The sequence below is a fragment of the Bufo gargarizans genome, chromosome 1 (assembly GCF_014858855.1).
Source record: "Bufo gargarizans isolate SCDJY-AF-19 chromosome 1, ASM1485885v1, whole genome shotgun sequence".
Classification (NCBI taxonomy): domain Eukaryota; kingdom Metazoa; phylum Chordata; class Amphibia; order Anura; family Bufonidae; genus Bufo; species Bufo gargarizans.
The window spans coordinates 412027090-412043440 of record NC_058080.1 but is presented as its reverse complement, the minus strand read 5'-3'; positions in this window follow the sequence as shown (position 1 = coordinate 412043440).

Sequence of the window (16351 nt, the reverse complement as noted above, 5' to 3'; positions counted from 1 at the left end):
GCGTCTCCCTTCCCCAGTCCTCTCATAGGCTACAGGCACTAGGCCTGCAACCTATCAGATGACGCCACAATTTGCGAAACGGAACGGGCGGCCCATTGTAGAAATGCCTATTCTTGTCCGCTAAACGGACAAGAATAGGACATGTTATTTTTTTCGAGGCTACGGAATGGTGCAACGGATGCGGACAGCACACGGAGTGCTGTCCGCATATTTTACGGCCCCATTGAAGTGAATGGGTCCGCATTAGGACTGGAATAGGTTATGTTGAGAATTTGGCTTGAGAGGAGGGGGGGGGGGGCAGGCACATTCTTTGCACAGGGGCCCTCTGCTGTCTGTGTCCGCCCCTGCTCCTGATGAAGTGTCCCAGCTATTAGGGACAAAGTAACGCGTTGAGCGCATATAGGGCATTTTATTTAACACTGGATGTTATGGCTGTTAAGTAGCGCAGGGATTGACAGTTCATTAGCCAAGCATAATAGCGCTCAGTCTTAAATACAGTAGATGCTTGGCTTTGATACTGTCCTCCCGTTTTCCCTGACGCTCTTGGCACATCTCTAGTCAGGTTTTTGGGGGCTAATATCTATCTAATGCCCTCATCTGATATAGAGCCTTAGTGTTCAGACGGTTATCCTGTTGTGAGACCTGGTGAGTCTATTCAGGATATACAAGCAGCGTTTGACCCTGACACGATTAGTGGTACTTACTTGTGGACGTCTTAAAGGTCCAGTGAGCTTACAATTTACCACTAATTTTCTATTGGGAAGTGGTCAGGGCAGAGATACAGGACTACTGTACTGTACATAGGTAGTGCGTCCATCCATCAGCATATACCTACTGCTCTGACCATTTAAAGGGCCAGTGGGACTGTGGATACCATCTTACACAGCTCCATTCCGTCGCCTTTCCTTTTCTGCCTAGTCCTAGTAAGGGCATATGAGCCTAGTGATTTTAATAAACTCCTAATAAAGAATTCATTTTAACCGTACATTTAGGCAGTGATACGCACCTCTATCTTAGCCCAAAAAATATATAAAAAGCTAGAACAGTGTATCATTCCGCACTCTAACATCTTATTGGGCTACACAGTGAAGAGGCCTTCCCTCCAAACATCTGAAGGAGGGTTCTTATAAGCTGTCAATACACCACAGGACTTTCGACACCCCTATCCACGACTTTCATTTGTTATTTATATTATTTACTTTATCGCAATTTATCTATGTGTTTATCATTATACCTAATATCCTGATCCCCTGAGGAACCCACTTTGCTGGGGGAAACGCATCGGGGTCTTGGGGGTTGTCTACCCCCAATACACCTTTTGGGGTAATTTAGGGTGATCTAGCTTAGGAACGGTCTCCACCATCGGGATTCGTCTCTGGGCTGAGGGGTACAACAGGGTCATCCCGGATCAGTGTGTTACCCTCCTCCGGGACCCCGGCCCGTTCCTCTTTGTACATCTGTTTCATTATTTGATTTGTGTTATTTTTGTAGTACCAGGGTTATTGATTGGCATTCTTTTCCAATCATAGTTTGGGCAATAGGTTTTAGATTGACATTTAATAAAATAATTATAGTTTTAAGGGTCTTATATATATTTTCGTGGCTAAATTATTTTGATATCCCATGTAAACATCATAACATATATAAATGACCTCTGGTATAGATGCTTCAGTATGTATTTCCATTTTGTTGTTACATCTAGCAACTGACATTGAGATACCTGTTATACCACTAGAGGGCAGTAGTTCCTTAACATTAATCATAGCACAAAGTAATGGCATAATAGCTATATGAAATATATAGCTCAATGCGTTTACCATACTACATGATAGATTTGGTATCGATATACATTCTTGATAATGCACAAGAAAATACTAGCAATAGAATACTTTTGTTTAGGACACAGATAATGTTTTGTTCTGATTTAAAGGGCTTGACTTTGTGCCTTACAAAAGTATTTGCCCTGTTTTTGTTACATTATGACTAGAGATGAACAAATTTGGTAAAAAAAAGGTGAATTGCGTTATGGATTCCGTTACCTTCTATGACGGAAGACATAACGGAATGCCTTTAGATGCATTCCGTTATTCATTCCATCATAATAGAAGTCTATGGGATGCAAAACGAATCTGTCCCTTTTCCCTTATGCAGGAGAGTCCTGATTCAAACCCTACACTTTCCATCACCCCAAGAATATCATTCCCCAAGGGAAGCATGGTGATCACAGTGTAATGCCACAGAGATGGCTTTCTGGAAAACTAGTTAGGACTGAAGGAAAGATGGATGGCAGTAAATACAGAACAGAAACCTGCCAGAGATGTCAGACGGGGGGGTGGAAGTTCACATTCTAGGAGGACACTGACCCTAAACATACTGGTAGAGTTACACAGGAGTGGTTTCAGGGGGAACATTGAAATGTCTTGGGATGGCCTAGTAATACGGCAGACCTCTACCAAATCAAGAATCTGCGGCATGACTTAGAGACAATCCACTGCAACCCATCTAAGGAGTGAAAGGAAGTTGGATCAGTTTTGTCTGGAGGAATGCGCAAAAATCCCAGTGTCTAGATGTGCTAAGCCAATAGAGGGAGCCAACGACACAGCCATCCTGTACATGTCTGCTCCACATCCCCTGATGACGCCGCTTTGTGCAGTGAAACATGTTGGGGGATATGTGCATGATGTTTCATCTTTTAAACAGCGAGTGTCTGTTGTCAGCGATAGATGTTAGACTGGTTATCCAGTATGCCGGTCCATAATAGCGCAAATAAGAGCAAGAACATAGTGACAATTATGACACTCGTATTTTTACAAGGTGCCCTAAAAGGTACCATTCTGATTTCCAACCCTCTTATTAGTCACCAGCTTCAAAACCGTTTCCTTTTGCTGTTGCATCTCCAGTGTCCAGTTGGACTTGTATTTGCACCAAAGCAGGGGAAATTGATTCACAATTGCCTACACTTCCTGACTGGACAGACTGATATCCCTTAAAGGGGTTGTCCGGGCTTTTACAGTTGATGACCTATCGGCACCCGCGCCAATCAGGTGTATGAGGAGACAGCGCGCGCAGTGCACACGTGTCGTCTCCTTTCTCTATTCCTGCTCACCTCTGCGGTCTATGGCAAAGACCATGGACAGCAGCAGCGGGCAGGAAGATAGAAGGGAGACGGCATGTGCACACTGCGTGCCGCCTCCTCATACAGATGATCGGCAGGGACCACTGCCGATCTGATATTGATGACCTATCTACAGGATAGGTCATCAATAGAAAAAGCCCGGACAACCCCTTTAATGAGAGCAATAAACTAGTAGTCTATTGGCTAACACGGTGCCAGACTTTTTTCTTTTGATCAAATGTATTTCGCATTCCAATGAGAACCCAGGATTTCTTATATTTCTCCTGTAAGCAAGCTTCAAATAGGCAAATAATCATCTCTATCTAAAACGCTGGCTTACTGTCTGTAAAAAAAAAACCTCAGGAATATTCAGGCATCTAGTCTCCATACTACTAATATTCCCTTGAAAGGACTGTATGACAATTGGTACTGAAAATCATGTTGGACATTGATCTAGCCATGTTTTGACATATCATGGCCACATGTAGTTGTCTCAAGTTGAGAAACTCCCTAAGACCTTGTGCAGCTATGGTCTCCTTGAGAGGGTCATATAATCTGTAGTATTGCATGTGGTGGGGCATGTCCCTTTTTTATTCACTGAATTTATCATGAAAACCTCGATGTATAATACTGGACCCACAGAATTTCTTTTGGAATAGTCTGGGGATCTGTGTTAGACAAGTCCCGAATACAGCCATATGCATGAGATCTAAAACAAAATATCAGCTAAAGCTTCTAGATAGGACACACTCTGTCACATATTTGCTAATGTGGGTACACCTAAATTCTGGCATTAACGGACCCCAAAATTTAGTTTAACCATCTAGGTTAAAGGGGTTATCCCATGACTAATGTAAAAAATGAAAATCAGATATCATATAGTACATTGCAATCTCTTTCTAACAAAGCTAGAACCAGCCCTGTACCACGTATGGATCCAGAGATCTCATTGCTCTGCTAGATTTACATGGTATATCAAGCTGACAGCTCAAGGGGAGTGTCTTTTCTGCTGCAGCTCAGGGGGCGTGTCCATGCTCTCCCAATCACAGCTCAGGAGGCAGCTGAAGGATGAAACAGAGCATGTGCGGCCATCTCAGTGAGCAGGACAAAGAAATAAGAAAATGAATCATGGGACAACCCCTTTAAGAGTAATTTTCAGCGCCAAGCCTGACATGGGGTGTGGCCTAATATGCACCATTTAAATTTATGCCACATTTCTGATGTAAAATTCAGTTTCAAACTAAGACAACCAGTAGGTGGTACAAAGTTAGCTAAAAATGTCCAGCCTTGCACAGTGGCGTAACTAGAGTGCTCTGGGCCCCAGGGCAAACTTTGGATCTGTCCTCCCCCGCTACCCTCTGTGACCGCATTCGTTACACCCCTGGTCCCTGATCCCCCAGTAATGCCCTTGGTAATTTCTCTCACTGCCCGCAGTAATGTTCCCCACTGCTACCAATAATTTTCCCCACTGCCCCTTAGTAGTGTTCCCCACTGTCCCAGTAATGTCCCCCACTGCCCTCAGTAATGTCTCCCACTGACCCAGCAGGTAGTGTCCCCCACTGACCCAGTGATGTTCCCTACTGCCCCCAGTAGTGTCCCCCACTGACCCAGCAGGTAGTGTCGACCCACTGCCCCGAGTAATGTCCCCCACTGCCCCCAATCTTCACTCCCATGTAATGGGCCCCGTCAGAGTGCTCAACTCACCTGCATCATATGCACTCCAGGACTCCAGCATGAGCCCTCGGCGCTGCCCTACTAGATTTAGTCACAAATAAATGGTTGGGTGGAGTCTGACTAACATCGATTATGCTCCGCCCACCTGCCTAATTTGTGACTAATTCTAGTAGGGCTGCGTCGGGGCCTGATGCTGGCGGCGGGGAGCGCATATGGTGTAGTTGATTTGAGCGCTCTGACGGGGCCCAGCATGAAGTACAGTGACAGTGCTGGGCCCTGTTACATGTGAACGCAGCGGGCCCCCTCCCCCCCGCCGCACAAGCTTTTATGAGACACAGAGGCTCATTCAGATGGTCATTTTGTGTTCATCTGTCACCTGGTTTATTTTCATACTGGTTGAAGTGGACCGGTACCTGTTTCCCAGCAGTAATCTCGATGCATCAGATCTTGCATTGGTCCTATACTATTTTCGAGAGCTGTATCTTTTTTATGTAGATATCCTCTGTGTCCTTAGGTAGGTATCCTCCTTTCTTCCTCAGCATTTGTTTAATCTACAGCTGGGTGCTAGCATTGCAAATTTAGATACAGCTAATGATATGAACGGCGCGCGGTCATTGTTCTGCCTCGTGTAACTACACATATCATTTGCATCCCTAATTACAGCACAGTAAAGCGATAGGATTATAGGAGAAGGACATCCCTTGATGGAAGTGCAGCATGTTTTTATACACATAAAGGTTATGATCATCAATATGTAATCAGGTAATGCTATCTAACATATAGCATTTCTGCTATTTTGTATCTATGGTGGATTTTCCACAGTAGAAAGTCATAGCATAATGCCAGGATAAGCCATAACTTCCTTATTGCTGAGGTCTGACTGCTGGGATCTCCATTGATCCATACAAGAGGCCGCAGTGCTAGTTAAGGACTGCTGCTCCTCACAGATTTTCCCTGCAGGGGAAACTGTAACACAGCCTGATTCACTTGGATGGAACTGTTGCAGGGCAGAAATGCTGAGCTGTGTATTTGCTGGCTGCATCACTTTGAAGCTAGGGCATACTCAAAGAGCCTGGTTTTATTGCCAATTATAAGTGTTTGATACCCTAAGTGTAGAGGGGTTTCCGCCTTTAAAGGGGTTCTCCGGGAATTAAGAAATGAAATACTTAAATATTACTTCATTATAAATATATTCTCAAATACCTTTCATTATTTATAATGGCTCATTTTGTCTGGGGAGCAATCATCAGGGGAAACAAAATGGCCGCTGTACCATTAGTTCACACAAAACCTGTCCTGATCACACATAAGGACAAGTTACTTTACAACACTGAGGTAAAGAGCTGCCTCATCCTCATCCTCCTACTTGTCAGGGATTATGATCCTGAATACAGATGATAAGAACTTTAGCTGAATCTCTGTGGAGTTTAGTTCATGAGGAGACATGAAGTACAGAGAGGATGGACAGGACAGGATGTGGTAATGTGTTGCTGTGGTATGGCTCATTGTGGTGAAGTAACTTGTCCTCCTGTGTGATTAGGACAGGTTTTGCGTGTACTGATAGGACGGCGGCCATTTTATTTCTCCTAATGATTGCTCCTTAAACAAAACAAGCCATTCTAAGTAATGAAAAGTATTTGTGAATATATTTATTATAAAATAATATTTAAGTATTTTCATTTTTTTAATTCCTGGAAAACCCCTTTCATTTTGAACCTATCTTTTGTGTCAAGGCTTTGACGACTATTTAATTGAACTTTCCGCTGATGGAGGATCATGTGAAAAGACCCATCCATCAGTAGCCTCCATTGACTAACATTGCACATGTGCTAGTTTCCGTCAATGGAGGCCGCTGATAGATGCATACCACCCAACTTTTTAGCCAAGCTCAGTGTGAAAGATCCAATCACTGGCTAAGGTGGGTCATGGCCGCAGCCAGTGATTGGCTGACCAGCATTCACAGCCATTTCCTGATAACCCGACACAGTAGCAAGAAGTGGGGTGCATCAGGGACCCATCACTGTCATAACTGCAGCACCCGAATATTGGTAAAGTGGGTATGTTCTGCTATTTTTTTTATTTTTTATGCAGCATGTGCAGCCCCTGTGCTGAAATACTCCTAAATAGCACAAACACCATCTAATATAGACATTATAAGGTCCAAATTTGCCCAAATAATGAAAAATATATATTAGTTGAGGTGTAATTTACAGATAGGGAACAGACATATTGTTTAGTAAGTTTATTAATTCATGTAAAATACTGGCAGTATACTGATCATGTGAAAGTGACCTATGGAAGTAAAGAAGGAAGTAGCACAATAAACGTCAGATCATCTGATAATACTAAGTTATCTTATGTGTTGGTTCCAGCACATATGGGGGAGTAAAGCCAAGGACTTTACAATTGCATGTATAAAGGAACAAAGGAATGTTCCAAAATAATTGACTATAATGAATCATATTTATCAAATCCTAGTAATTGGAATGCTAATTATCAATCAAATTGTAAAATCTCTGTTCAATGCCCTAGGACTTGCTTAGGCACAGTTGCGTTTGGAATCTGGTAGCCTGATCCAGCTGAGGATCAGGCTATCTGAGCTCACTGTGTACCGCTGGATCCCCATTGACTATAATAGGTCCAGTCGCTTTCTACATCGGATCACATTATAGTCCATGGTGATCCAGAGGTCCACGGTTGTATCCAGCAATAACTTAAATGGTTATCCTCAGCTCGATCAGGCTACTGGATTCCTAATGCAACTGTGAACGGGGTCTAAGAGAATGAGATTTTATTTCTTGTAATTTCTGGTATTGAGGATGACCTTTTTGTGCATTTTCTAAGAGACCAGAGATTTATCTACAGACCTGTACCATGTTATACTAAATGATCTCATGAAATAAAACAAAAACCATAGACAGTGATGGGAAATAAATTAGTGGTGCAGGAAAAGATGCTCATTGGGATGTGATGTACCTGGGTGAGTTATGTTTCCGCAAAGAATAACTGCTTAAGTGCATTTTTGAGTTCTTATAACTGTCCTCCATTATAAATCATGCTTTCAGATGAGGCTACATTCTTTATAGACTAGTAAGATCAGGAAGACAAAATGCTTCATCTGTAATTATAGACCCCTTTCTAAGCTAGAAGAACTCTATGACCTGTCTTAATTTATGATTGATTGACTACCATGATGCATTAGCATAACCTTTATTAGGATCCTAATGCAACAACATCACCAAAAACAACAGTGTTGCATTTCTTTTTGACATCGCCAATGTAATCTAATGTCTTCTCAGTTGTAGACAGAAACCTTTTATCCTTTCATTATAATTACACTATACTTTTTTGCTAATGAAGGTCTCTGTTGTCACTAAAGCATGGATAAAAATGTGATGTAATTTATGACATAAGGTGAAATATGGATAATGGACTGCAAAAAGTTCAAAAATATAGTATGAGGCTCTGTTCACCAGAGAAATAACATGTACTCTTGACCCCAAATGCAAACTAGAGTCACCCCCTACCATGTGCCATTTATAATACTAATGTCTCCTTTTGTGGTTTTTGTGTACAATGGACTTTGGGCCTCCTCAGGCTTCAGGTTCCAGTGCCAGTGTTACTTCTGCACCCTCTATTGCTACACCTTTCTTTTTAATATATTTTTACTCTTTTTTTTTATCTCAAAAGGGTGCAACTTCCTCTGTACAATGTAGAGCAACATACAAAATCTGTAAAAGGCAGGAGAGGACGGGCATATGGCGATAAGCAAGAGGAATGCTAGAAAAGGACTGGAAAAGTGAAGGCAGTTATTCTAGTCAGGGTATACAGAACATGATAATATACATACCGTACAGTGTATGCCACTGATGTCTAGAACTGAGCCCCACATCCTGAGGATCAAGATCTAGGTCTAAATGACTCATTATCCGGTAGAGTATTTTTAACACTCCTGGGCAAGCATTTAGGCTGTGATATACTAAGAGGTATGTTGGAGGGCTTTGAGAACTTTCTCAATTTCCCCTTTGGAGTAGTAGGAAGTAAGAAAAGTCTTCCATTTGGCAAAGAATTTCTCTTTTGCCCTCTTTTTGTCTTTTGGCATTAATGGCTTCCTTTCTTAAAATCCAAGTAACCAGGTAATCGCACTGGGCTGACAATGCAAACATAGGCCACACCATGGTTTTTGTGACCTAAACTTTTAGTTCACAGGAAACCTTCTTCTTACATCTTAGGTTTAACCTATATGTTGTTGGTATAGAGTAATCTAAATACCGCCATCATCTAAACACCTGGTATCAGTGTAATAACCTTTCATATTTTAATGACTGCTAATTAAATCCATGTATCTATGGAAACATGTCTGAGATCAAGGGTTTCCAGCTATCTTCATGAGGGTATTCAAAGGAGGTAGCTGTTTGTTCTTGTTTGCACAGCTGCATTAAATAATCATATCATTAAATGAAACCTTCTGTAATATGCTAATGACATGTAAAAGGAACCACATTACAAAGAGATAAAAGCATAAATTGTTTATTTATCTCTAAAGCAAAGGAGGCAAATTCTCTGTGCTTCAGAATACAGTGGTCCCTCAAGTTACAGTACAATATTAATTGGTTCTGGGATGACCATTGTAAGTTGAAACCATTGTAACTTGAGTCCATAACGCTATGGAAAACTGGTAATTGGTTTACCAGAAATATCATCCCAAAATAAGAAAAAAAAAATGAAGGTTTTAAAAAAAATAAACAGATAACTAAGACAGACAAAGCAAGTCCTTAAATATAACAATCGGGTCTGTGATGAGGGTCCTGTATAGCACACAGTGTACAAGAAAAACAAAATGGAGCTTTCCTGACTTGATTTGCAAAAGGCAGTTCATCCAGGCACTGATAATGGGTAGTACAGAGCATGTAATACCGCGCTGTACTGTAAAGAGGGGCTAAAAAAAAACAATGCAGTGGCCATGTTAGTCTAGTTTCAGCTTACAATGGCCCGGGAAAGACTATTGTATGTAGAAAATATTGTGTCCTGGGGCCATTGTATATGACTTCAGCTATATGTCATTTGAAGGGTCCTTACACACATGCCATGAATTTTTTTAGGCACTTGTGGTGTCACGTTCCGGAGGACCGGGCAGACCCCTGGAACGTGTTGCAAACAGGACAAAGGCAGATTACAGACCCAGAACCAAGTGTTCTGGAAAAACGGATCCGGTTTCCCGGATGACACCAGAGAGACGGATATCGGATCAGTTTTTCCGGATGACACCAGAGAGCCGGATCCAGTATTGCAATGCATTTGTGAGACGGATCCACATCCGGATCTGTCTACAAATGCTATCCGTTTGCATACAGATTTCCGGATCCGGCAAGCAGTTTTGGCAATGAAACTGCCTGCCGGAATCCAACAACGCAAGTGTGAAAGTACCCTTACATTGTGTGTCAGAACGGATCCATTTGGCTCAGTTTTGTCAGATGGAAACCAAAACACTGCAGGCAGTGTTCGGGTGTCCGCCTCCAGAGCGGAATGGAGACGGAACGGGCAAAGGCATTCTGAGCGAATCCTTTTCCATTCAGAATGCATTAGGGCAAAACTGATCCGCTTTGGACCGCTTGTGAGAGCCCTGAACGGATCTCAGAAACGGAAAACCAAAACGCCAGTGTGAAAGTAGCCTTAGTTTTATGTCAAATGTAAGGGTGCGCACACCATCCAAAAAGTTCCACTTTTGTCTTGTCAGTCCACAGGTCTGTAGTTAATAAATGAAAAAAAAATATATATATATATTTTTATATATATATATATATATATAAAATAAATGAAGACACCGCAGCTGCTTGAGAAAAGTCCCAGCAAGCGGACCAAAACGTGGCATGGGTGAATAAAGGTCCTCACTTTCTTTTTCACCATCGGATGTGCTGCGGTGTCTTCATTTATTTTGCATTATACACCTTGGTAAGGTGTTATCATCGCTGGCACCCAATCACTTGCCACAAGGTGTGCTGCCCTGAATTTCTGTTATTATATATATATATATATATATAGTGGCCATGTGCCGTTCAGCACAAATTTGGAACTAAGCAGATTTCTCCTTTTCCCCAGTGGCTCTGTAATCACTGCTGTAAAGTAATTATACATTACTGGATACTAGCTAAGCGATCCTCTGAGGGTTGGCTGAGCATCTGAGGCAAGCGGTATGATGCACTTATACATTTCTCCTGTAAGTTCATCTGTGGATATGGAGATGGGATCTGAATTAACCCATCAAAACTTACCTCAAGGGTGGCCTTCTATTGCGGTCTATCACTGGCCATCACAGGTTGATCTGTGAAATATTAACTATGGGATCAATGATTTCTCATAATATAAAACGTGTATTTGTACCCTAAAGTGTATCTCACAGCAGAAAATATATTTTAATATGATTTCTATGATCTGTACCATAACAGGAGGAGTGTGGCCATGACTGACAGCTCACTTCTGCTCCTGTAGGCACAGCTGTTTTTGTCCACCTGAAGACAGTACTGTAATAGTACAGCACTGAGCAGGAGCATATTACTGCCAGCTCCATACTGTTATGGTGCTTCACTGGAACATGTTGAAGTCACAAGAAGTTAGGTGTGCCAAATTTTCTTTGCATGATTCATGACTGTTGAAGGTGCATTCACACGACCGCAATTCTGGGTCCGCATCTGTACCGCAATTTTGCAAAACAGGTGCGACCCATTCATTTCAGCGCGGCCCCGTAAAAATATACAGCATGTCCTATTCTTGTCCGTAATCACAGACAAGAATAGGCATTTTCTATATAGCGCCGGCTATGTGCAGTCCGCAAAATACGGAACGCACACGGCCAGCATCTGTGTTTTGTGGATCCGCAACTTGCGAACCACAAAACACTTATGGTCGTGTGAATGTAGCCGTAAAGTACTGTAGCCTGAATTTGTTACCAAGATAACACTTCTCTTTATCTGGATTTATGGATGTCATAGAAGTGGTAAAGTTACTGACAAAGAGGTATTTTCACTTTTCGTCCCAGTTTGATGCCTTTCCATTCTGACCTTTAATAGAATATATCCCCTGGAGCAGAAATAAAATATTTGACTGACCATGGCATCAACTGGCGATAATGGTATTCTTTCTTAACGGTAACCTGTCGTCATTTTGTAGAGCAGCTGGAGCTGAGCAGATTAACACAATGCATTTGGAAAGTCTTCAGACCCTTGCACTTTCTTCACATTGTTGTTCCCTATTATTCTGCACTCAATACCCCATAATGACAACGTTAAAACAGAATGTTAGTAATTGTTGCTAATTTAGTTGATGCACAAGGTTTACACAACTGTTTTGGGGATTTTCTGCCATTCTTCTTCTCAAATTCTCTCAAGCTCTGTCAGATTGGGGACCATCGGTGGACAGCCTTTTTCAGGTCTCTCCAGAGATGTTCAGTTAGCTTCAAGTAGCAAGTCAGGGCTCTGCTGGGCCACTCAAGAACTTTTACAGAGTTGTACCTAAGCCACTTCTGAGTTGTATTGGCTGTGTGTAAGATCATTGTCTTGTTGGAAGGTGACCCTTCAGCCAGAGCACTGTGGATCAGGTTTTTTTTTTAAGAATATCTTTGTACTTTGCTCCTTTCAGTTTTACCTCAACTGTGACCGTACTCCCTGTCCCAGCCGCTGAAAAACACCCCCACAGCATGATCCTGATACCACCATGATTCACAGTAGGGATGGTATTGGGCATGTGATGAGCAGTTCCTGGTTTCTACCAGACATAATGCTTAGAATTGTTGCCACAAAATACAATCTTCGTTTCATCAGACCATAGAATATAGTCTGAGAGTCTTCTAGGTACTTCAGATGGGCTTTCATGGGTCTTTTACTGAGGAAAGGTTTGTTACTGGCCACTTTGCCATAAAGGCCAGATTCATGGAAAGATGCAGTAATGATTGACCTGCTGGAAGTTTCTCCCATCTGCACAAAGAATCTTTGGAGCTCACCCAGAGTGACCACTAGATTCTTGGTCACCTTTCTTACCAAGGCCCTTTTCCTCCAATTACTTAGTTTGGTTGAGGCAGCCAGCTCTAAAAAGAGTCCTGGTGGTTCCAGACTTCTTCTATTTAAGAATTATGGAGACCACTGTGGTCTTGGGAACTTTCAGTGCAGCAGAAATGTTTTGGTACTTTTCTACAGATATGTGCCTCCACAAAATCATGTCTGCAGGCTCAACAAGCAATTCTTTCCACCTTATGGCTTGTTTTTTACTATAATATGCACTTTCAGCTGTAAGACCTTATATAGACAGGGGTGTAACTTTCCAAATTGTGTCCAATCAATTTAATTTACCACAGGTGGACTCCAGTCAAGGTGTAGAAACATTTCAAAGATGATCAACAAAAAAGGAAGACCTCCAGAACAAAATTTCAAGTGTCATAGGGTCTGAATACTTATGTCCCTGCAAAATTTTTGTTTTTCCTTTTTTTATAATAAATTAGCAAAAATGTATAAAATTCTGTTTTCACTTTGTCGTTATGGGGTTTTGAGTTCAGATATTTGGCAGGAAACTTGATTTTATTTTTTTATTTTAGCACAAAGGCTGAGACATAACAAAATGTGAAAAAAGTGAGAAGGTCTGAACACTGTCTGAGTGCATTATATATAATCAATGGGAAAAGATTCTGTCACGGACGTTCCCGCGACAGGTGGAAAGAGATCGGTGAGACTGGCAACACGTGGTTTGATCTGACATGTTTTCCGTTTGGATCAAATGATGTCTGTGTTGTTTCTGGTGCTTGCCACACCTTCTTTCCCCAGGTGTGGCTATTAGGGTAATTTAACCTTCTATATTTATAGTTGCTTCTCCCACAATGCTGTGCGGTTTATAGCTTCTGTTTGGACCTTTGGATAGATTGTGGTTGGATCTCGGCTGAGTATCTGGTGCTTCCATTGCTTCTTTGAAGTTAAGTCTTTCCTACCCCTTTTGTATTTTGTTTCAGTTCTGTGTGTTGCATTTCCCTATTGTTTTTATTAGGCCTAAAGGAGACTCCTATTCATCCTTCCTTTTGGAGGAACAGGTAGTCTCGTCCCTGCCATTAGTATTAGGGTCCTATAGGGCTTGATAGGACTCTAGGTATTATAGAATATACACTCACCTAAAGAATTATTAGGAACACCATACTAATACGTTGTTGGACCCCCTTTTGCCTTCAGAACTGCCTTAATTCTACGTGGCATTGATTCAACAAGGTGCTGATAGCATTCTTTAGAAATGTTGGCCCATATTGATAGGATAGCATCTTGCAGTTGTGTCACAACCAGACAGCTGAGAAGCTCTGACAGAAGCCTGTCAGAACCTCCTCCTTGAGTTTTCTTTGTTGTGATGTTCAGTTCCTCATCTCGTTAGCCTCTCTCAGCTGTCATGTAGTTGGACTGATTGCATCCCTTTAAATTCCGCCCCATAATGCATTACTGGGCGGCTTATACTTCTTCCTGGAGTGTGTGTGCATGCTGATCCTATTTCCCAGTCTGCTACTAAGTTAAGTGCTGTACATTTATCTGTTATTTTCTGTTTGCTGGATCCCAGGTGACCCTGACTCCCTCCGTGTCTGGTGTAGGGAGCCGGTGGTCGTGTCCCCTCACTATTGTAGGTTCAGGTGTTATATAGTCGAGGTACCTGGATATGCAACCATCCACCTTTGGGATTTTTGCATAGGCTGAGCAGCCAGGGAAGTGCCAGGTCTTGTGCAAGGGTCTCCCTTTTGGTTCCTTAGCTTTGGATCCAGTGAGTCATATATGCATGTTGCATTGTCTTGTTTCCTGTACACCGTCCGTGACAAGTTGATGGAGATTTGAGGGATTCACATCCAGGGCACGAAGCTCCCGTTCCACCACATCCCAAAGATGCTCTATTGGGTTGAGATCTGGTGACTGTGGGGGCCATTTTAGTGCAGTGAACTCATTGTCATGTTCAAGAAACCAATTTGAAATGATTCGAGCTTTGTGACATGGTACATTATCCTGCTGGAAGTAGCCATCAGAGGATGGGTTCATGGTGGTTATGAAGGGATGGACATGGTCAGAAACAATGCTCAGGTAGCCCGTGGCATTTAAACGATGGCCAATTTGCACTAAGGGGCCTAAAGTGTGCCCAGAAAACATCCCCCACACCATTACACCACCACCACCAGCCTGCACAGTGGTAACAAGGCATGATGGATACATGTTCTCATTCTGTTTACGCCAAATTCAGACTCTACCATTTGAATGTCTCAACAGAAATCGAGACTCATCAGACCAGGCAACATTTTTCCAGTCTTCAACAGTCCAATTTTGGTGAGCTCGTGCAAATTGTAGCCTCTTTTTCCAATTTGTAGTGGAGATGAGTGGTACCCGGTGGGGTCTTCTGCTGTTGTAGCCCATCCACCTCAAGGTTGTGCGTGTTGTGGCTTCACAAATGCTTTGCTGCATACCTCATCGTAATGAGTGGTTATTTCAGTCAACGTTGCTCTTCTATCAGCTTGAATCAGTCAGCCCATTCTCCTCTGACCTCTAGCATCAACAAGGCATTTTCGCCCACAGGACTGCCGCATACTGGATGTTTTTCCCTTTTCACACCATTCTTTGTAAACCCTAGAAATGGTTGTGCGTGAAAATCCCAGTAACTGAGCAGATTGTGAAATACTCAGACCGGCCCGTCTGGCACCAACAACCATGCCACGCTCAAAATTTCTTAAATCACCTTTCTTTCCCATTCTGACATTCAGTTTGGAGTTGACCAGGGCGACAACCCTACATGCATTGAAGCAACTGCCATGTGATTGGTTGACTAGATAATCGCATTAATGAGAAATAGAACAGGTGTTCCTAATAATTCTTTAGGTGAGTGTATATATTGGAGAGCACTCTTCTATCTGGTGTTGCACAGAATATTCAGATACCTATTTAAATAAAAATAAATATATTTATTATAAAAAAATATACATATAAATAACAATGAAAAAATAAAATAAATAATAAATAAAAAGTGTTAAAAATTAAATCAGAGATAAAGATAGTAGCAATTTGTAGGATAGTTGTATTCCAACTATATCTGTCACGGGTAGTACGGGGAAGGAAAGACAACCAAAGGGAACAACAACAAAACAACTACAGACTAGGCCCCAAGCTTAGGGAATAAAGAGGTCACCTCCTAGCAAACCCTGACTCTCTCCCCAAGCTGCTAACCACATGTGCAAGTCTAAAAGGTAGAAATGCACAGGCATGGGAACCTAAAACTGCTGACACACTGCACCAAACCCTCAGCTTAGGGAATAGGGAAAGAGGCAACCGACTCCTTCCAACCTGAAGGAGCCAGTGCCTCCCTGAGGCCTAGTCAGGACAGACACAACAAGAAAAGGGAAAGGACTTAGCTTGAGAAGCATCTGGAACAGGAGAATCACCACACAAGTAGAGAACTCCTCAGAAGAACTATTAGCCGCAGGGAAACCAGTGAAAGGCGGAACATATAAAGGGGCCACCTGACTGATAATGAGCAACACCTGCGAAGGGGTGGAAACCTGTCAGCAAC